Raw genomic sequence first — 23,376 nt, forward strand, 5'->3', positions numbered from 1 at the left:
TCAGGTGACAGACATGGAGGAAGGGGTGTGTTAGGAAGGCAGTGCAGTCATTTGACAGATCTTCTGTCATGGTGGATTGCAGATGGCTTTGCCACAGAATGACTTGTGTGTGTGTCATTCGTGTGTGTGTCATTCGTGTGTGTGTGTGTGTGTGTGTGTGTAATGAAAAAATTTTCCCATGAGAAAACTTGTTAAATTTTACTTTGTGTTCTGCATGTACAAGACAGATTTGATTCAAACAGCTTCTGGCAACATTGGAAGGCTGTTTTGGGGGGCCCTGTTTACTATGGGTATCTACTTCTTAATTTGGGCCTTTCTCTTCTCCTCAGCTCTTCTAATCTCATGGGCTGTATTGTCAGGCTTGGGAAAAGCACATTGTTACCTGTCTTTTGCTACTTTGTGAGTTCTTTCTTCCATCCTTCTCTACCTGGGTTTCTTCTACCCTTCTAATCCCCTATCACTATATAAGAGAAAAAAGGGTAGAGAGGAAAGGAAAGAGATCCCTGAATAAAGTCAGGGGTGGAAAGGGGGCGATGTTATGGTTAGACTGCTTCCTGCTGATTAGGAGCATTGAGTTCCTTGCAGCAAGTTTAATGTTTGCTGTCAGGATATCTAATTTCTTTTCTTTGTTGTTGTCTTCTTTGCACATGACTAGTTAACAAACTGCCACCACCAACAACCAACAACAACCAACCAATAACCAATAACCACCAACCAACCAACAACACATCATGTGTCTCGGGGACCTACTATATACCTTCTGAAAAGTTCCCAAAATTCCAAACACCATACAATCACAGAAACTATCTGTAGCAGGCAAAAATCACATGCCAGCCAGAGCATGAGTCTCATAGTCAGCTGTTGTGGACCATCTGAAGCAGCCTCATATCCCACACCTGGGATTAAAATGGAAACATCCTCATAATATTTCTGTGATTTTAAAAGAAATCAAAATCCCCAAATTGTCACTACATCACAGAAATCTTCTTTGAAGTGACTTTGCCATTTCCTGTTCATGACAGATGTTTACACTGCCATCTCATTTCTCTAGTCTATATTTTGTCTTCCCGGAAACTCTCTGAAGAAAATGTCCTCTATTAGGAGAACCCCACATGATGCAGACTCTTCAGTCACACACATTCCAGCTGTGTCAAACACCTGTTCCTCACACTGCCATTTACCTATAAACAACATATGGAATTGTTTCTGCAAAGTACTTTCTCTATGTTTTCCTTGATAAGTGGGTGTAACTGTTCCATATAGCATACTCAAGGATGACCAAAACCAATACTGACTGCAGAGTCATTAGCCACAAATAACTTTGGGGTGCTGCATGTACTTATTAGTAAAAGGGAGAAATTAAGGCTGATATACATTTTACATTAGGAAGATAATCTTGTGACACATTATTCTAAACAAGTAAGAATCTACTCAGCTACAAATCCCCCTAGGTACCTATAGTGATGATGTGAATGAAGGAGGAGGCATTAAAGAGGAAACATGGGAGCAGGAGACTGGGGGATGCGGGGCAGGGAGGCATCAGAAAGACTATACCTGAGTCCTGAATGGTCAGTTTGAGTACTCAGTCCTGAAGCAGTACTCTGCTCAGTTCTAGGGTATAGTTGCCAAAATATGCCCATGGTATTGCAAGAAGAAAATGCCAGAAGCACATACATTTGTATTTTAAATATTTTCTTCAAAATATTTCTACTTTTTGAGATTTTGAAAATTAATAAAATATGAGCATAGTAGATGTGAAGTTTTGAAAAATGCTTCTCAAAATGTGCTTTGTTTTTCTAATTAAGAAAAAGTAAAATCGCTTTGTCTACTGTACAACAAACAAACCATACACCAACATTCTTTTTCCCCAAAGGGCTTCTTGTGAAAAGGCTGAAAACACACACATTACAAACACTCATTGATCAATCTCCTGCCGTCTGCCCCCTGCCCAGCTCCTTATGTAAAAGTGCCCTTATTCTTAAGTGGGCAAGGTTATTAATGCACCAGAGCAAAGGACGTTTTAATGTGTTCCTAGATGAAAAATGAGGAAATGGGGCATCTTTGTGTCAGCTGTCAAGAGTCATCCCTTTTTAGCTCCATGGGAGGCAGATACTATACTAGCAGCATCAGAAGATAATTCTATTTCTTCAGAAAGGTAGCTTAACTTCTCAAGCGCCGTCTCTGAAGCCCTTCCTTCATTAGTATAGGTTTAACATACAAAAAAACTCAGACTTTTGCAGCATAAGCAAAGCAGACTCAGGTCTGCATGCTCAGTATTTCGGATCTTCATGGGCACATTCTTTACAGAGTTCTTGAGTCAAGTTATTTACATCCACCACCTCATTTACTCCTTGATAAATAACAACTGTGAGTTGATAGCTTCTTTGCCTTATTAGAGGTGGATATTGGGACAGTTTTAGTGATAGTTTTGGGTTTCGAAGCTGGCAAGAGTCACTGAGGAGTCCACCCACCCTACTCTGTACAACACATTGTTCTTGAATACCTTGTGAAAGGACACCTCTCTCCCATCTACAGACACCAAACCCAGACACTGTTGGTGATGCCAAGAAGTGCTTGCTGACAAGAGCCTAGAATTACTGTCCTCTGAGAGGCTCTGCCAGCACCTGACTAATACAGATGCAGATACTCACAGGCAACCATCGGACTGAGCCTGGGGACCCCAATGGAAGAGTTATGGGAAGGACTGAAGGAACTAAAGGGGCTTACAACCCTATAGGAAGAACAACAATATCAGCTAACCAAACATCCCAGAACTCTCAAGGACTAAACCACCAATCAAAGAGTACACATTGATGGGTCTATGGGTCCAGATACATAAATAGCAGAGGATTACCTTACTGGCATCAGTAGGAGAGGAGGCCCTTAGTCCTGTGGAGGCTTGATGCCCCATTGTAGGGGGATGCTAGAAGAGTAAGGCAGGATTGGGTGGGTGGAGGAGCACTCTTTTAGAGGCAAAGGGGGAGGTTATGGGATGTGGGGGCTGCAGAGGGGAGATTGGGAAGGGAGACAACATTTAAAATGTAAATTAAAAGAAAGGACACCTCTCTCTGGTTTCACAGTGCTGGTTCTGGGAGCCAGAGTGTATTAGTTCTCTTGCCTTGAGGTACAGTGGTGATTACTACTTCTCATGTACATGTCAATATATTCTAGTAAAAATAATCAAATAGGAATCAGCAGCCAAACTATCCCAAATGTTTTATGAGTCTCACCATATGTGTTTAGTTGTGCTATTACATTGCCTGTCCTAATTAAGATGTTAGAAATCTGAGCTGAAGTAACTGATTATTTAGATACCAGAGCTAAGATAGAATTATCACCACAACCTTGAGCCCTTTTATTCCCAATATTGCTTGCTATTTGCTGTCCAACTCCATTTTTAAAATAATTGTTACTAGAAATGTTAATATATGCCAAAACAGATAAAGCTAACCCAGAAAATTTGAAGCAGTATGGGCTGTGTACTTTATTAAATTGTGAATTTGCCAGAAAACTTAAGAGCTTTCTAGCATGTTCTTTGGTCTTACCAAATGAAGGGAGGGCACAATCATGGCAGAAATGGATGTGTTGGGCTGGGCAGTGGTGGCTCACACCTTTAATCCCAGCACTTGGGAGACAGAGTCAGGTGGATTTCTGAGTTCAAGGCTCACCTGGTCTACAGAGTGAGTTCCAGGATGGCCAGGGCTATACAAAGAAACCCTGTCTTGAAAAACAAAAACAAAAGCAAAAACAAAAACAAAAGTAAACAAACAAAAAAAGAAATGGATGGGTTGAAATAGTCAATAGTTTATCTGACTAGTAATGGTAAGTTATGATTGGGCACTGTATTGGTGAGTTTGGGTGTTGCATTGGTGAGTTTCTGTCATCTAGATACATTAATGTCATCTGGGAACAGGAAACTTCAATAGAGGGGTTGCCACCATTAGATTGGCCTGGAATATCTGTGTGGGACCATTTTTTTGATTAATGATTGGTGTTGGAGGGCCCAGCCCATCGTACATGATGCAACTCTTGGGTAGGTGGTTCTTAATGGTATAGGATAACATGCTAAACAAGTCATGGAGAACAAGCCAGTAATCATGCTGATGGTTTGGCTGATCCAAGTCTTTCCCTGAGGCCCTGATATATAAAGATTGAATCAGGAACATGACTGGCTGAGCCACTCATGGGCTAGCCCAGTATCATAGGAGCTTTCCCTCGAGACCCTATGGGTGGGGAAAGAACCCAGCTCCTTTTCTAAAACCAAGAATAAGCTTGACAGTCAGAAATGTTCTGGGGCCAGGGCCTTAGGGGAACTGTGGTAGACCCTGAGAACTTTTCTCACTGTACAGGCTTTGGTTATCAATTCCATGACTACACTATGCTGAGGTATCTTGTGTATCTCCTGTTCAACACTGTGTAAAGTCTGGCTTCTTGCTGACTTTGTGCCATTGTATGATAGTTTCTACTGACATCATCCCATTTCTATCCTGGAATTAATAATCTAAGATGTTTTACTTCTTAATGATATTGCTTGTTATAAGACATACCTTGTGCAGACTACCTGCTTCCAGGTCAATCAGTGCTCCTTCATGATCTCTGCTGTTTATTGCCTCTAGATTCCTACCTTGAGCTTTTGCCCTGGGTTTCTACAAAGATTGGTTGTAACTTCTTAGATGAAATAAACATTTTACTCCCCAACTTGGTTTTGGTCAATATTTTAGCCCAGGGGGGAAAAAAACCACAAACAAACAAAAAATCAGAATGAGTATTTTGGTAAATGAGGTATATCTAATCAGAATTTGGTGAGAGATGTTCACCTTCTTCTGGTTGAAAAGACAAACTTAAGAATGAAAGGATAGAAGTGTCTGTCCTACTAAATATTAATATTTCAGAGATAAATTGTATATTTTATCTTATGTTTAAAATTTAAACCTTAACTCCAAGACCAGCCTGTCAAGCAAGATGTGCCCATTGTATAATAGTGGTACTATTGGCATGGGAGTGACCCTCTGTGGTTTGATTAAGATAGTCCCATGATTTCAAGCATTAGAAGTTTTGGAACCCTGTTTGTGGCACTGTTTGTTGTTTATAAGGTGTGATTGTAATGAAGGAAGTACATGATCAGGGGCTGGATTTGAGGTTTCTAAAATCACAGGCCATTCTCTACCATGTGCTTGTAATTGAAGACAGGTTCTCAGATTCCATGCTGTGGATAGACTCTTACCCTCTGGAACCATAATACTTTGTAAGTTGCCTTGGTTATAACATCAAAATGCCAACTTGCATTTATGTCCATAAATACTCACTACTGCTCCTCACTCTCTGGAGGGGATCTAGCTAGGAGCATACAGGGCCTAAGATCAGTGGAGCAGCTGGGATAGAAGTCTTCCTGCTGCCATTTGCACCAGGGAGCCAGGAGACTCCACAGCCTTCTGTACATAGCCTGCCAGGAGGAAATGATCTCCCAGCAGACTTTCACTTTTGAGATCTCCACCTTCTTTCTGGAGGGGACCCAGCTAGGAGCATGCAGGGCCTAAGAGCTGTGGAGTAGTTGGGACTGAAGTCTTCCCACTGCCACCATTTGCACAGGGGAGCCAGGAAACTCCACAGTCTTCTGTGCATAGCCCACCAGGAAAGAGAGATCTCCCAGCAGTGCTTTCACTTTTGAGCTCAGAGGAGTAAGGACACCGGCTTACAGGCCGACAGAAGGAACAAACTCCAGCTAGAGACAACAATACCAACTAGTACCAGATGGTGAAAGGCAAGCACAAGAACCTTACCAACAGAAACCAAGGTCACATGGCAACATCAGAACCCAGATCTCCCACCACAGCAAGTCCCAGATACCCCAACACACCAGAAAAGCAAGAGCTGGATTTAAAATCGTATCTCATGATGCTGATAGACGGCTTCAAGAAAGACTTTAAGTAACTCCCTTAAAGAAATACAGGAGAACATCAGTCAACGGGTAAAAGCCCTTAAAGAGGAAATACAAAAATCCCTTAAAGAAATACAGGAAATCATGGGTCAACAGGCAGAAGCCCTTAAAGAAGAAACACAAAAATCCCTTAAAGAATTACAGGAAAACACAATCAGGTGAAGGAACTGAACAAAACCATCCAGGATCTAAAAGTGGAAGTAGAAACAATAAAGAAATCACAAAGTGAGATATCTCTGGAGCTAGAAAACCTTGGAAAGAATTCAGGAGTCATAGATGCAAGCATCAACAACAGAATACAAGAGATAGAAGAAAGAACCTCAGGTGCTCAAGATATCATAGAAAACATTGACTCAAAAGTCAAAGAAAATGCAAAATGCATAAAGCTGGTAACTTAAAGCATCCAGGAACTCCAGGACACAATGAGAAGACCAAACCTAAGGATTATAGGTATAGATGAGAGCAAGGATTTACATCTTAAAGGCCCAGTAAATATCTTCAACAAAATTATAGAAGACAATTTCCCTAACCTAGAGAAAGAGATGCCCATGAACATACAGGAAGCCTTCAGAACTCCAAACAGACTGGACCAGAACAGAAAGACCTCCAAGCACATAATAATCAAAACACCAAATTCACTAAACAAAGAAAGAATATTAGAAGCAGTAAGGGAAAAAGGGCAAGTAACTTATAAAAGGCAGACCTATCAGAATAAGACCAGACTTCTTACCAGAGACCATGAAAGCTAGAAGATCCTGGGCAGATCTCATGCAGACCCTAAGAGAGCAGAAATGCCAGCCCAGGCTACTATACCCAGCAAAACTCTCAATCATCATAGATGGTGAAACCAAGATATTCCATGATAAAACCAAATTTACACAATATCTGTCCACAAATCCAGCCCTACAAAGGATAATTGATGGAAAACACCAACACAAGGAGGGAAACTAGACCCTAGAACAAGCAAGAAAGTAATATTCTTCCAACAAACCCAAAAGAAGATACCCACACAAACATAAAAATAACATCAAAAATAACAGGAAGCAACAAACACTATTCCATAATATCACTTAACAACAATGAACTCAACTCCCCAATAAAAAGACACAGACTAACAAAATATTTCTCATATAAATTTTCAATTTTATCAGAAAATGTTTGTAATTTCCCTTTAAATTAATTTAGTAATTTTTTATGTCTACCATTTTATCTGCATTATTTTTCATGATAATCTTCAATTTTAACATGTCTTTCTATATACTTCCTCTATTTTATCAGAAATGTTTTCAATGTAAATCTTTGATTTTATCACAAATGTTTCTAATTCCACCTTTAATTAATTTAGAAAGAGTTTTTATATCCACCATTTTATATGTAAAATTTTCCATGAAATAGTCAATTTTAGTGTGTTTGTCTATGTATTTCCTGAATTTTACCAGAAATATTTTCCATGTAAATCTTCAATGTTCTCTGAAAATGTTTATAGTTCCACCATCAATCAACTTAGAATTATCTTATGCCTATCATTTTATCTATATAATCTCCATGATAATCTTTAATTTTAACATGTTTTTCTATATGTTTCTACAATTTTATCAGAAATATTTTCCATGTAAATCTTCAAGTTTATTAGAAAATGTTTATAATTCCACTTTCAATCAACTTAGGAATACTTTTATGCCTACCATTATTATATGTATATGAAATTTTCCATAATAATCTTCAATTCTAACATGTTTTTCTACATTTTTTTCTACAATTTTATCAGAAATATTTTTCATGTAAATCTTCAATTCTATCATAAAATGTTTTTATCCCATATTTCAATTATTTTAGCAATGTTTTACATATTTACCACTTTACTCTTTAATTTTCCATGAAAATTGTCAATTTTAATATGTTTATCTGAAATATTTTTCATGTAAATCTTTAATTTTATCATAAAGTATTTTTACTTCCCTTTATTTCCCTTTTCAATAAATAAAAAAAAATAAAAAAGAAAAAGAAAAAGAAAAAAGAAAACTGCTACTCTCAGCCTTAATCAGAGATGCTTTCCTGTCCAGTGAACAGTGGTGGGTATAGAGAGTCATGGCCACACAAGGCATTGAGAGCAGGTAAGAGATGATGACTTAGCCCTAAACAAGACATTTACATCACTGATTCTAGAGTTTAGGGAACACTATACAAAAGGGGGCAGAAAGAATGCAAAAGTAAGACAAGAGAAGTTGGAAAAGAAACATTGTTTTCTGAGTAAGAAAACAGAGATATAATGTCCTAAGGTAAGTGATAAATAAAAATAACTATGGATACCTACATTGGATCTGCACTGGAATGGGCCAATCAACAGTCATGCATGGGTGGAGGAAGGGCTTGGAGGACTATAGATAGGTTCATGGAGGGAAACCATTGCCTTCAGTTGTGTACCCACAGCTGGCTCCCCTAGGCTCCAATGGATAGCTCCCACCAAATGGTCACACTGATGGCCCTGGATTAAAGTGAATGGATCACAAACCCAAAAGTCCTGAAAAAGTCTGGGAAAGAGATCAGTAGGGTGGCTGGGGGCTGTTGATAAGGATTAGGGTGTGGGGAGAGGTGATAAGAGACAGTGGAAGAAAGCAATCAAAATGCAATATACAGGTATAAAATTTCCAAAGAATACACTTAATAAATTAAAAATATTTTTAAACAAAATAATTTGTATCTTTGGAAGTTTGGAAATCCTTTAGTGAGTGCTTTTGTTTTATCTTTTTTCTTTATATGCTTTAAAATAACCTTTATATTTTAAGTTAACATGCACACGGCAAGAAACAGACAAGAAGCAAGAAACAAAAATTTATCATGGTTATAAGCTCATCAGTTGAATGTGTCCTTCCAGGTCGTGTAGTCCATATCTGTTGAAAGAGCTTTGATTACCTACAGTTAGCAAGAGTAGTGCTGGCTAAGAACTAGTAATCATCGAATAGGCTCAGCCAAGCCATGGCTTCAAAGAAGAAAAATAAGCAAGCCTTAGTGAGTGAGAATGCCCTTCATCTTTTCAAAGGAAGCCAAAGCAAGGCTTATGCAGCAATGTGGTTTTAAAGAACCCACTGGATTACTGTAATGCTTAGCACCCATACTTGGTACTACCACTAGGTTTCTTTGAGTCAGTAACAGTGTAATCTACATGGACTGTTGGTTGAGGCACCATCCCTGGGTAGGTCTAAGTGGGAACTATTGTATATGGAAACATTTGAAGTATGGAGCAGGGGCTGTCTTTTCTTCTTTCCCGAGTGTATGAGGCAATGCTTTCTCTGAAGTCACATGCCAGTCAATTTTTGTTCCTGTGTACATTTGTTTTGCAAACATTTTCAGAATACGTTTTTACAACTGGGAAAGTAACCTTTCTAACATGAAGCACACTGCTTTGAGAATGTTTATTGTAAATCTAGAACCTGTTTGGCTTTTTTAGCAAAGACACACACACACACACACACACACACCAGAAATTCAAGAATAATTTGTTCACATGAATGGGCTTCACAAATAATAGGGCATGATTTGGTTGGAATTGCAAGTTCCAGTGTGGATAAAAATTTATTAAGTACATAGAAGGAGAAATGAAACATGTCTTGATAAATGAATACTGATCTGTGTTTGTTGAACACTTACAATCACAATACTCATGGGATGAAATCATGCAAGTCCGTTAATCCAACACCGTGAACAAAGACGTTTCAGTAAACGAACTTAGGAAAGTTCTACTTGGTATCTGGGTGTTATATGAAACAGAATGGTAAGGAACTAATGAGAAGTTGCCTTTAAAACAGCCCATAAATCACTGTTCTTGGTTATTTAGGAATATTTCCATATCTTCTCTGAGCTACTTTCAATAACAGTAGACGACTGGCATATAATTTCTACTTTCGTATCTATCCTGAGCCACTTCCCTGTTTTATTGAGCACTGTAGCAGGAACTCTCATGGCATTCTTTCTTGGATGTGATAGCAGAGTAAAGCTGGTGACCAGAAACACGAACAGATTCAGAATAGTGGGTAGAGGATAAGTGCATCGCTTGGGAGGGGTGTCAGGAGGCAACACGGAGCTGAGCAGATTAATGTCATCTATAGAAGACAGTGTGTTCAACCTTTCCATGTGCTTCGGCTGGAGCCATCCTTTTTCTCCCCCCTTCAGACCCACAGGCTGTCTTCCGCATGTTCAGCTAAGCCGGAAGTCAACACATGGCTGTGGAGGTAGCTGCTGCCTTTGCATGCGCCATCTGAGAAGGTCTCTGTTCACCTCTCCTCCACCCAGAATCAATATGGTGTGATTATCTTCCAGCTGACACTCATCCAAGGCCTTTTGTTCTTATCTTTACTCAACTTCCCCTGCCAGTTCTGGAACCTACCTTTGAAAATAGACTGCACTCCTCAGGGCCCATTTTAGTACATTGCAAAACAACATGTCTTATTCTAGCTTCTTCAGTGACATTTAGCTTTCTTCTAGAGGATTCTTGGAGAGGTAGTAAAGCTAATAAAAATAGAGTGATTATTTCTAGTTTGTTTCTTCCTGGTATAAGCCAAATTCAATCTCTTAAAAATCGTGTATTTGTATAGCACTGTCTCCTTAAAACCTGCCATGTTCATTACTCCTGTTTGAAGTCGGCAGGATGGATTGTTGTTCCATGGAAGTCTAACTAATGCTTCCAAGCTCTATGGACTTTGCAGAGCAGAGATTGAGGAGTCTAAAGTCAGTCTCACACTCTGGCCATTTGATTTCTGGGTAGATGTTCTCACCCTAAGCCATAGAGCCTCTTCAGCTGGGAAGGAGAGGGATTAAGACTAAGAAAACAGCTCTGTCTTCAATGTCTTCCAGGTGTTGCTGGGGCAACTATTTTTAATTTGTGCAGGTGAACACTTAATCACAAGTTTCTTAACCAGATCTTCCTATTTGTTTTGCAAACTGTCTTCAGTCCTCCCTGGTAAGAAGAAATGGGGGAAATAGATAAGATCTTACCACTGTCACCCATGGCTATTATAGTCTAGTTACAAGCATTCATTGAGATGGAACATGTCTTCTGCTTTATCATAGAGGGATATACATGTTGAGAAAGACTGTCCCATGGATTGAAAAATAGGATATACTGAAACAACAGCTAGAAAGTGCTAAGCAGGGGGAGGTAAAATGCTACGGGGTATAGAGAAGTGTCTAGGGCAGGGCTAGGAGAAGGTCCCACAGGAAAATGAAGAACAGTCAAAAAGTGAGCAGCCATCATGGAGGACAGAGGGAGAGAAGATGAGACGAGCAAGGGGCAGCAGGGAGAGAGAGGCATGGGATGGGCCTCAGGGGTAAAACCTTCAGGACGACTAGAAAGTAATGACTTATTACTTCATTTACCTTGGCCTCTGGGTGACTGTTGTTACCGCTCCAAGTCTCCTTGGAGGTCTCTATGTGGACCTCATAATCCCATGTGGTGTGACTTAGTTTGGAGACCCTGTTTTGAGGGGTATTTTTTTTTTCATCTCTTTTCTTTTTTTACAATTCTGAATAGGCCTAGTAGTGCCTTTTTATTTTAATGTAAATAGCTAAAATAAAGGAGAACAAAATTTGTGCTCCCTCCCCTTTATCACCTTTTACCTGTATCATGAGGTCCTTTGTTTTATTTATTTATGGCTTTCATGTACAGATGTTGTCTTATTCACATAATAGGTAACATCTCCCTTAACTAAGATGTCGTCAGCAGTTGTCAGCGGCAGAAAATATTATCACTATTTCACATGAAAGGGCAGAAGCTTAGAAAGCTGAGTCACTTGACAAATGGAGTTTTGGGAGCCTCATCTCCTGTCACATGACTGCCCGCCTCACTAGCCGCACAGCATTCACTGTGCCCGCACTCCCCTTTTGTTCTTGCTGTTTTCTTGGTTGAAATAATCATTCCTTCTCTTTGCCACTGGACTTCCTCGGTGACAGTCCAGACTAAAATACGACCCATTAACCTCGCTCACAGACAGAATCAGCACTGCCTGTTTCTGTGCACAGAATCCTGCTTCCATCTTTGTCACAAGGCCTGTGTTTTGCTGTGAGTTACTGCTGTCTGGTGATGGTGTCTACGCAATCTAACTAGCTTTAGAATGTAGAGATAGATGATAAAAGTGCATCGGTCCGAAGGCTTGAGAAGGGTAACTGGTCAGTGAAGAACCAGAAGCAAGATCTGGGAGAGGCTGGAAACCAGAGCAGAGAGCTTGGACCTGGAGTGCTTGGATAGTGCTTTTGCCATCCCTCACAGCTAACAGTATAAAACCTGAGCTTGGGATGGTGGTCGTAGTCTATATACACTCCCTACAGCTGGTGTGGGACTCTGGGTAGCTGAATTTCAGAAGTGAGAGCGAATTGATTGTACACTCAGCCCTGACAGGACTTCAAACAAGATATGAATTCTCTGAAGTTTGCCAATCAGTTTAATATGGTTTGTGGCTTCTCTCAGTTCTCACAAAAGCACAGGGCAGGCTTAGCTGGGTTCAGCAGCGAATTCTATCAAGTGCTAGAGGAAGAACTCAGACCTGGCTGGTGCAAACCTCCAGAAAACAGAAAGAGGAAGCTTTTTCAGTTTTTCTTTTCTTTCTTTTCTTTCTTTTCTTTCTTTTCTTTCTTTCTCTTTCTTTCTTTCTTTTTTTTCTTTCTTTCTTTCTTTCTTTCTTTCTTTCTTTCTTTCTTTCTTTCTTTCTTTCTTTCTTTCTTTCTTTCTTTTTCTTTCTTTCTTTCTTTCAAGGCCAACACAGCTCAATAATCTTATTAGACAAGGACACTGTGAGAAAAGAAATTTGCTGCCAGGGTCATTTAGGAAAACAGATGTCAAGGGAAAGAGCAACGTATTAGCAAATTAGGTCTAACAAAAAATGAAAAGGTTAATGTATCATGACTACATTCGATTTCTGTCAGGAATATGGGGATGCTTTTATATTTGATAACAAGGGGGAACATCCCATGACTGTATTAACAGCTGAAGTCTTTGCTCAAACAAAAAAAATTTAAAGTTAGCAATTTAGGAATATCTTCTCTATTTAAAAATTGGATTTGTTTAGTGTGTGTGTGTGTGCATGTGTGTGTATATGCTCACACATGCATGTCTGCATACATATACAGAGAACACCTTTCTGCCCTATGGGACCTAGGATCAAATTCACATCATCAGGCTTGCCAGCAAGGGCCTTTAACCATTGGCCATCTCATTGGCCCGGTCTAGGAATACAGGAACTTCCCTAATGAGACAATGACACCTCCAAATTTATATCAGTACACTGCTGAAAATGTTCCTTTTGAGAATAGGGGCAAGAAAAAGACGTCTATTATTGTGAATATATTCATAGGTGGACTGGTTGAGCCTGTATAGTAAAGCTATATAGGAAATATATATCAATCAGAAATGAGCTAATTAAACCATAAAATTAAATGTAGAAGTCTTCCTAAAATAAGTGACTAACTGAATCAGTTTGAGTTTAAACACATGCTTTGCAGTAGGACACAAATAATTTTATTTATTTATTTATTTTGGTGTTTTTGAGGGAAGGTCTCATTATGTAGCCTTTGCTAACCTGGAGCTCTCTGTTAAGAACAGGCTGTATTGAGGTGGGCTGTATTGAGCCCATAGAGATCTGCCCTCCCTGCCTGTCTTTCCAAGTGTTGAAACTAGTGCTCCATGCCTGGTATATAAGAGGACGTATATTATAAGCCGTATTATAAAAACTGTTCTGGAGGATATTTTGTCAACTTAACCAACAAATAACTATAAGACTGCTTGTTAGGTGCTGCCCTAACCCCTGAAGACTCAGCAGTGATGAGAACAAAATAGAAGATGCTTTCATTTTTGTTAGAGAAACCAAGGATAAGCAAGAAACCAAGTAAGCATACCTTGTACAGACATGCTATATGATGGTATTTTGGTCAGTGATGGACTATATATATATATATACACACACACACACACACACACACACACACACACATATCATATATATATACAATGTCTGTACCATAAAGTATAGAACATCACGTCATCATAGCTAGTTTGGCTTGTATAAAAACTCTGTGATGCTCACACAATGATTAGCATACCCAACAATGTATTTCTAAGGAAATGTTCTGCGATAGCTAGCATGTGACTGCCATTTCAAGTGATAAAACAGAATGGGGCTGAGAGTATTGAGAAAGATGACTTTAGAAGGTAGAAAAGAAATACTTTCTGAGGAGGTGTATATGAGTGGGTCATGCCTGAGGAATTCAGGTTGCATGCCAAGACCATAGCCCTTTTTTTTTTTTATTAAACTAATTGACCTACTTCTTTGAAAATAGTGGGCCCATCCCTCAATCACAAAGCACTTCATAATGTTGTTTTACATCCAGTGATCATAAGAATTCTTTAAAAAGTAGAATTATTTTAATGACTTGTAAGTAATTGAGGATTTATAAACCATAAAGTTATCTTTTGATGCTTGCTCCTTTCCCATGTACTAGCATCTCATGGAGATGGTGAATGCTGTTTGGGCTACTTTATTCTCAAGAAGTTCTAGAGGAAAAAAAATAACTTGTCCAGTCAGTGTCTGCAGCAAGTCTGGGCTCCTGTTAGAACCATCTTTAAATGCAGGTTTCCTTCCCTTGTACACAGGACATAATGAAATCCCCTGCAGTAAGGCCTCCTGTCACATTTTATAGAAACATGCAGCTTAGGAAGAAGCAGTTTTGATGACAGTTTCTCAGCAGTGATGGATAAATGAAACACTTCCTTGAATTGGGGGAAACCTTTTAAGCATCTCAATTTTCCCTCCCACAGAGCCTCTATGTTTTGGGTTCTGCTAAGTTTTCTGAAGACACAAAACAGAAGAATCTGAAAACATGGAAGAAAAAGTATAAACTTCAGCCAAGGGGCAGTTAGGGGGGACGGCGATTGAGAGCCCTAACCCATACTAAGCACTTACTGACTAGATGCTAGCAACTCTGATTTTGGTGACTCTGAACTGGATAGGGTGTTCCTTATTGCACATGTGAGGAAGCTGGTCCTGAGGGGCTGAACCTCAGAAGCTTGCACTCAGCCCCTCCAACAGAGAATAACAGAGGTAGATTTCTACCTGGTATGAACACGCCAGAGGCTGCACTACCACCCCTTCTTGATAGCCAGCACTTGCCCTCAGAGGAGTGAGTCCTATTTCCTGTATTTCTTAAGAAAGAATATACTATGTTCAAGGTGAAGAAGACCCATGGTGAGTGTCAGATACTGAAGCAGGTGTCTCATCTACACAGCTTCTGACATTTAGAATGTTCTTCCTAGAGAAAGGTTCAAGCTGTGAAGGAAGAAGAAGAAGAAGAAGAAGAAGAAGAAGAAGAAGAAGAAGAAGAAGAAGAAGAAGAAGAAGAAGAAGAAGAAGAAGAAGAAGAAGGAGGAAGAGGAGGAGGAGGAGGAGGAGGAGGAGGAGGAGGAGGAGGAGGAGGAGGAAGAGGAGGAGGAGGAGGAGGAGAAGGAGGAGGAGGAGGAGGAGGAGAAAAAGAAGAGGAGGAAGAGGAAGAGGAAGAAGAAAAAGGAAGAGGAGGAGGAAGAGGAGGAAGAAGACTTTGACGACGAAGAAGACGAAGAAGAAGACGAAGAAGAAAAAGAAAAAGAAGAAGAAAAAAAGAAAAAGAAGAAGTAGTAGTAGAAGAAGGTGGCATATTCAGTCACTTTATGGAGAGATAGCAATGAAAAATTCAATTTCTTGGCTGCTAAGTTCAAACATTCTCCTTTGGGTCTAACCCAATCAAACGCACCACTGATCCAAAACCCTTTCATTTGGAAAACACATTGATCAAGGAGATTCACGATTACCTTACAAATTAATCTGCTCCCCTCCCTGCAGACACTATTTTTCAAAACAGCAAGTATATGACTACTGAAAACCAGCCTCATGAAACGCATCTGTCGCCAGCTGGCCGTTCCTGCCTGTCCATGCCTAGGATTCCTGCATGGGTTTGGCCCTCAGACCTGAGCTGGCCCAGGGAACAGGACTACACCAGCCCTTACCAGCTACCACTGATAGCAGCTAGAGATGTGCTTGCAGGCGTGGAGAACAAGGTGCCTGTAGATTTTCTTTATAGAAAGAAAAGATAATCATAAAGATTTCTTTTAGAGTCAGATAAGTGTTCTTAGTTTCCCACTGGGTCATTGTGGATGTCTTTCCTTAAATTCCACTTGCAAGGTATCACATGGCTTATTGCAGTTAAGGTATACTTATACAGAGTAGTTACGCCAGAACCCTTTCTAGCCAGATTTTCAGTTTTGTAGGACATATGGTCACTGTGGAAACTGTTCAAATTTGTTATATGTTGCAAGAAATCAGCCATAGATATGTAAATTACTGGGTGTGGCTGTGTTCCAATAAAACTCTACTTACAGAATCAGATAGATGGTGGGCCATTTTTGGATTACTGCCTACATGCAGCTTTCCAATGCCCGGTATAGAATAATTATTTCTCACCACGAGCAACCCAGATCAAATGCATCATGATTTCCTAGGCAACTATTAGCAATGTTAATAATCAGATCGTGGAAAGGATCAGAATTAGCTGGCAGGCTTGCTGAATGCAGAATTCTGGGCCCTAAGTGAGACTTTCTGATTCAAGGCCTATGGGTCGTGGTTGGGGCTTGGGATTTTGTCTTTTTGCACAGGTTTCCAGATAATTGAACACTGCAAACCAGGGGCACACTTCGAGAATTGCAGCAGTGAATAGCTCTCTTTCTGCACAGGGCATCCGAGAAGGGGTCTTGTGGTCAGAAGAGCACAAAGCAGAGGCAAGGGTGTGTGTGTGTGTGAGTCCTGCTTGCTTCTCCAGCTGACTTCTGCTGAGGGCAGGACAATCCAGGAAGCGAAAAGCACCAAGGCTGTGGCCTGGCGAGGAGTTCTGGAGCTTCTGTGAGCAAAAGGCTCTGCAGTAAGGAAGACTTCCAGAGGACAGACTGTCCCCATTCCCTGGCTGCATTTGACCAAGATGACATTTGCCAGCATTTAGGCAAAGGAAGGATGAAGAGTACCTTTGAGTCTTGTAAAATAGGGAATAAGGAGAATCTACAAAGACTGGATGAGTCACAAGAGGCTGAGGGATGTCTGAGCCCCAGCTTCCCTGCAGTCTTGAGAATCATGTACCTTCAGAATCAGCTTACTACACATGTAGTTACAGAACTGCCAGGCTTCAGTGGCGTGGATAGGGAAGCTACTCGAACTTTTCCAGGAGACAAGCCTTGGTTTTCTCACCTGCAAATGCTTCCAACTCCATAGGGGCTAGGAGAGTTGGTTTCTTTAGTCATTTCATGCCCTGATATGAAAAAACATACTTGACAAGGCTACAGGCCGATGTATAAACAACACAGAAGCCTTCCACTCCTGTGTGCTTGCCATGGGAATGGTCAGGTCAGCAGCCGGTAAGCAGAGGCTGGTGCAGGGAGGGGCGTCTTTTGAACAATGGATGAGCTGCCAGAGGGTGTGAGGCAGGGGTATGTGCTCTGGGGTTTTCTGTAAGGAATAGTGAAGATGGGCATCATTATTTCCATGACTACTTGCTCAAACAGCATTCCAAACTTCACCTTGATTTCCTCTTTCCCTACCACATGCAACCCCTGCTCGCAACACAGAGGTACAGCCTTCAAATGGGATATGTTAGAATTTCCCAAGGAAGCAAACTGAAGAGAGTTAGTGCAAGGTTGCAGAAGGGCCTGGAAACATTAGCGTCTCTAAGATGATACTTGGAGAAGGAGGGTGGTCTTAGTAACGTTCTTTGCCCTCACTATGGGGCTCTTAGCTCTTTCCCAGCTCTGAACTTTTCCTACTCACTCAGGAACCTAGAATCCAATTCTACTCTTTGTTCCTCTTAAAGAATGTGTCAAGACCATTACTCTTGAGATCCAGTCCAGTGACATCATGAGAATGTCAAGACCAAGATCCAACACAAGGAAGTCATCCCACCTGACCAGCAGAGGCTGATATTTGCTGGCAAACACCTGGAGGATGGCTGCACCCTGTCCTACTACAACATCCAGAAAGAGTCCACTTTGTACCTGGTGTTGCGTCTGCGAGGTGGCATCACTGAGTCATCCCTTTGTCAGCTTGCCCAGAAGTACAACTGTGACAAGATGATCTGCTGAAAGTGCTACACATACCTGCACCCTCATTCAGTCAACTGCCACAAGAAGTGTGATTATACCAACAACTTGTGTCCCAAGAAGAAGGTCAAATAAAGCTGGGGCCATACCTGGCCTGTGACCTTAGAACCAAATAAAGTCCCCTTCCATCGACTGGAGCAGAAAAAAAAAAAAAAAAAAGGCAAGAAAAGAAAAAAGAAGAAAAGAAAAAAAAAGAAAAAAAGAAAAGAAAAAGAAAAAGAATGTGTGGGGCTGGGGAGATGGCTTAGCAATTAAGAGCACTGACTGCACTTCCAGAGGTCGTGAGTTCTATTCCCAGCAATCACGTGGTGGCTTACAATCATATGTAATGGGATCTGATGCAATAGGATCTGATGCTGTCTTCTGGTATGTCTGAAGACATCTAAGGTGTACTCATATACATAAAATAAATAAATATTTTTAAAAACTTAAAAAAAAAGAATGCACTCAAGTCCTATATGAGAAGCAATTTATGACAGGAAAGAATTAGATCCTGATAGAAGGCCTCACTTTTTGTGCTCTTTTTTCCTGGCATGGCTGTGTTCTAACATTGGCCCTGAGGTGTTTCAGCACCATTCACATTCCTCCTTTTCTGGACCTCAGCCTCATGCCAATCATCTCTAGTCAGACCTGTCTGGTTCAGCCAACATCCTACAACACATAGAACCATTAAGTCTATAGTTCCATGTAGTTTACCAGAACTCCTATAAAATCAAAGTTCAATTCAAATTCCCCAAGGTCAACAATGACTATGACTTGGCACAGAAGAGGAGTTTTATTCTCAAGCATTCATTTTTCCTGTGGGACATCTTCCATTTGCTCTAAGATGGAAAATAGTTGCCATTGCCTGGTGCGAGGGTCCAAGAGGATCTGGCCTCATTTTGATAAATGATTTAGTAGGTTTACTGAGGAGTGAATGAGGTGACTCCACCCAATGCCCTATGTCTTATGTATAAATTAGACCTACTTTGATTTCAGATGGACGAACTATTTGGATTACTCCTTGTTTGAAAGCAGTGAGACTGGGAATATATCTTAAAGGGGCCTAAAGAATAAACTCACTATTTTAAAGCAGAAAACTACATGGAGAACATGAGCATTCAATTTGCAAAATAAAGTAAATACACAAAATTAAGACTGCTCCTTTAATTTTAGTAACATATTGGATTAGTCATAGGGGAATCACCGATTATCAGAATGAAAAACAGGGAAGTTAGAGAAGGGATCTAACTTCCCAAATAGTTTTAAAAGTATACGTTGCTACTTATATTTAATTATATTCTGGTCTAATCTAAGTATTTTTCTATAAAGTGTATTTTTATTATGGTTCATTGTTATCTTTATTTCCGGCACATGAGGCGCCATGTCTCACTTTGCAGTCCAATTTTGAACCAAGCATCTTAGAGAACTGGACAGGTGGAGTGAATCCTTAAGAGTTAGCATCATAAAAGGTAAGTTCACTGTTTTTTTTTTTTTCTCTGAGCTTCCTCAAGCCACATAGTGCAAAATCAGTGCTTGTCTCAAAGCCCAAGGTATAGCAAGCCCTGAAGACCATTTTAGCTGTTGCTTGACCTTGGCAGAAAAAGCCAGATTCTTGTAAAAATGAACACCATCGCAGGAGATCTACTTGCACACAGCTTACTAAAACTAAATTTAATGTAGGAGGTGCTTAAAACTGTGAGGTGGAAGCAAGCCTCTTTAAGCAATCCCCTTTCTTTCCCTTTCCCCTGAGGTGTGAAAAATCAGAAGTCAGGCCACATTTTTTTCCTGTCTGGTGGGGGGGGGGTTGGGGGATCAGTTGCTCCTCCCTCAGGTGCCAAGCTCTCCTGCCAGGAGGATAAATCCTGCATGGGGAAACATCTGCTATCCCCTTCCCAAGCAGTGCTCATATAGAAGAAGTTTTCTGAGGACTCAACTTTTAATCTAAATAAAGGAAGAGAAAGAATTCTGGTGCTATGGTTGCTGTGCCAAAGTAAACAGGTAAAACAAGAAACCTGACATTTTCCACACTGTATTCCTGGCACCCAGGGCTCCAGATTTACCTTCATCTCCCTTCCACTGATTTTATTGGACACCCGCACTCCTTCGTTTCCTCTCCAAACTATCTTACTTGGGTAAAAATTTAAAACTTTTGCACTCAGGTTTTCCTTTGAGTATTGCTTCAAGAGCTAATTGTTTCTGGAATACTTTTAGCCTGAGACCTAGAACATTTTAAGACCTGAAGGGAGGTTGGGGGTAGTGAGTCTGAAGCTCTTCTTTGTCAATAGGTTGTAGAGGAAAGGACATGGAAGCTGGGAGCTCACCCCCAAAGGTGTCTTCTTTTTAGCTACATGGTAATTATCAGCCAGGGGCAAAGCAAATTCAGGGATTCTACCATCTTCCCAAAAAGATTCCATTAAGTTCTTCATTAGCCACCTTCAGCTAAAGGTCATGACAAAAAGTGTCTAACTTGACAACCCTTTAAGCAGACTTTTCCCATAGGATACAGAACCATCTCTAACATGTAATGTTTCCTGAAGCAAATTTGCTCTGGGACTTGTCTATCCTGATAGCAAACCACCCAAGTATTAAACACCCTTCAGAAGACATCTTGTCTAGTTGTCAGAACAGGAAAATTCAAAGCAGCCCCCCTGGGGGGGGTGTGTGTGACAGACTGTGGCTTTGCTGCCAGTGCCTGGAAACCTGGATGCCTTCAAGTGGCAGAGCTGAGAGGTTCAAAACCAGCTCAGGGGTAGCACAACCCTGCTGGAACCCCCATCTCTACTGATGCCTACCGAGCTGGCAACAGACTTGAGCTGAGAATAGATTTTTTTTTTTTCTTTTTGGCTAGCATGTTGAAATCCATAAACTGCTTTCTGCAGCACGGAAGCTGTTGGGGGCCTATTTGTTCTTATTTGAGCCAGAACATACAGAAAGAGCTGGAATCTAACTTTGCCAAGGACACAATCAGGGTGGGATGTGGGGAGGTTAGATTCATAGTGACTTTATTGAAAAGAAATAAGGGCGGATTGCAGGGTGACTGTCCAAATTTTCCCAAGACTGAGGATTTTAACAATGTGGAATGTTTACTGCCAAACTACAGTAGTTTGAGACCAGGCAGAATGTCTATTTACCCTTGGAGTAGATGACATGGGCCAAGTTATGGTGCTGAACAGCTCTGGATTCGTACCAAAGTTAAAATTTCCCTGCCTATAGCTGCTTTCTCTGTGAGTGTATCTGCATCTCAGATATCAATTATGCACCCAACAGAAGAGTCTGAGAAGGTTATCACCTAAAGAGTAGCTCTTTACGCATTCTCACTATTAGCTAAACATCTTCCTGAAGAAACAAGCCAGTTCATATTTGGAAGGCACTGGAAAGATCATATAGGAAACCCCCACCCCCACCCCAGATACCTGACTTATGCTGATTCAAGTATGTCCAAAGCCCCAGAGGACAGATATCTGCCTGTATAAGTGAGGCGCTGCTCCCTCAAACATACTCTCACCTCAGGGCCTTGGAACTACTAAGGTTTTTGCTTCTTTGTTTGCCTGATTCGCTCAGGCTTTAAGTCCATCATAGGCAGGCTGCTCTGCTCATCTTGGTCATCCAGGGAAACCAGCTGTGCATAACCACAGGCCAAGAGTGGAAAGTGGAAACTCAATGTTGGACAGTCTACATAAGTACAATTTAGTGCCCAAGTCAAGAGATTCAGTGTTCAGAGTCATTCATTCATAGGGCTACATTAAAGCATAAACTGCAACAATGGGCAAGCAGGCATGCCTGTCACCAATAATTAGATGAGATAGGAACTAATTGGCAAAGGGTATTAGCCAGTTCCACAAGACAACTAGAAATTTCAGGTTAAAAATGAATCTAACAAACACAAAAGAAACAAAAATAAAACTCAGACTGAGGGCACAGCACAGAAATAAAACACTTGATTAGCATCTTCGAGACTATAAATTCCAATCCCAGCCTAGCAAGCTCTAGCCTTAGTACCACTAAGAACCTGATTCAGTGGATCTGGGGGAAGCTTGTACATTGATTCAGAGTTGGAATCCCAGGATGTGAAAATGGCCAGGGCATGGGGCCCTCACAAGCAATTCTAGCTTGTATGTAAGGGCATGCAGCCACATGAGGATAAGATTCAAAATGCCCTCAAAGACTCATAGGTCTTTTCTATTCATCCCAGGCCCTTTTAACCTGGCTGAGATGCATTCTGCTTCCTCTGGGTCTTATTGTTTCTATTGTTGTGACAGAACACCAAGATTAAGACAACTTCTAAACAAAAGTGTTTCGTTTGAGCTTATGTTCGAGAGGGTTAGTCTCTATGGTGGTGAAGGAAAACATGGCAGTGGGAATAGCTGAGAGCCGAGAGCTTGGTCCATGAATTAGGCAGAGAAGGGACACACTGAGAATGGCAGAAGTCTTTTGGAACCTCAAGGCCCACTCTCAGTGATGCATCTTCTTCAGCTTATTAAGGACATCTTTTCTAGTCCTTCCAAAATAGTTCCACCAAGTGGGGATCAAGTATTCAAACATATGAACCTATAGGAGCCATTTTCTTTCAAGCTACCCCACCCAGATTAAGGAGGTAGATCTTTAATGGGGCATTAAAGAAGTACGGAAAGCTAGTGAACAGTGCTTCAAGTCTTGAGACCTCATTGAGGTCAAACAGCTGGATGAATCATCTCAGCATTACTCGGGGTTCCTCCAGTGAGCAGGATGCAACCAGAGATGGGCTAGTGAGACCCACTTCCTGCATTCCCTACTACCTGAAACCTCTCCATATTCCTGACTAGATCCTTTCCTCCCTGGGTTTTCTGTGCCTGTGCTGAGGGGCTCATTGTCTCCTCTTGGAAAACATTCATTAAGAACCCCAGCTGATGATGAACATTGGCCCAGCTTGGGGGTGGGGTAGGGAAGGGTGGGCAATGATCACAGTGCTGTTGGCTTACCTCTTTTTACCCCATTGCTTAGCTTAGTTTCCAGTTCTGCTAAAATCCCCTCAGTTTGCTCACCGAGCCCCTCTTTAACATCACCATGTACTTTGGTAACTAATTTTGTCTTATCATCAAAAAAGAAAAAAACTTCTTCTCTTGCTGAAATTTCTATCCTATAATCAACCAGGCCAGATGCCACCACTTGCCTGCAAAATTTCCCAGCATCAGACTCAACATTACACTTCTTTTCCCTCATACTCTAACAGCTGCATCTGTGGCTCTCTGCCCCCTTTTTAACTTTACTGAAGGGCAAGGTCTCCCTTAGAGGATTATGTCACTCAAGTACAGTATGTAAA

At 40.9% G+C, this 23,376-nt stretch overlaps 1 protein-coding gene and 1 pseudogene across 1 annotated transcript in view; one reads left to right on the forward strand and one right to left on the reverse strand.

Moving 5' to 3' along the window:
• Positions 1 to 23,376, reverse strand: part of Kcnab1 (potassium voltage-gated channel subfamily A regulatory beta subunit 1) — a 274,528-nt gene that overhangs the window by 158,811 nt on the left and 92,341 nt on the right. The window lies entirely within an intron of this gene.
• Positions 17,333 to 18,170, forward strand: LOC127682457 (ubiquitin-60S ribosomal protein L40-like; annotated as a pseudogene).

This window comes from Apodemus sylvaticus, chromosome 4, assembly GCF_947179515.1.
Source record: "Apodemus sylvaticus chromosome 4, mApoSyl1.1, whole genome shotgun sequence".
In the NCBI taxonomy this organism is placed as follows: domain Eukaryota; kingdom Metazoa; phylum Chordata; class Mammalia; order Rodentia; family Muridae; genus Apodemus; species Apodemus sylvaticus.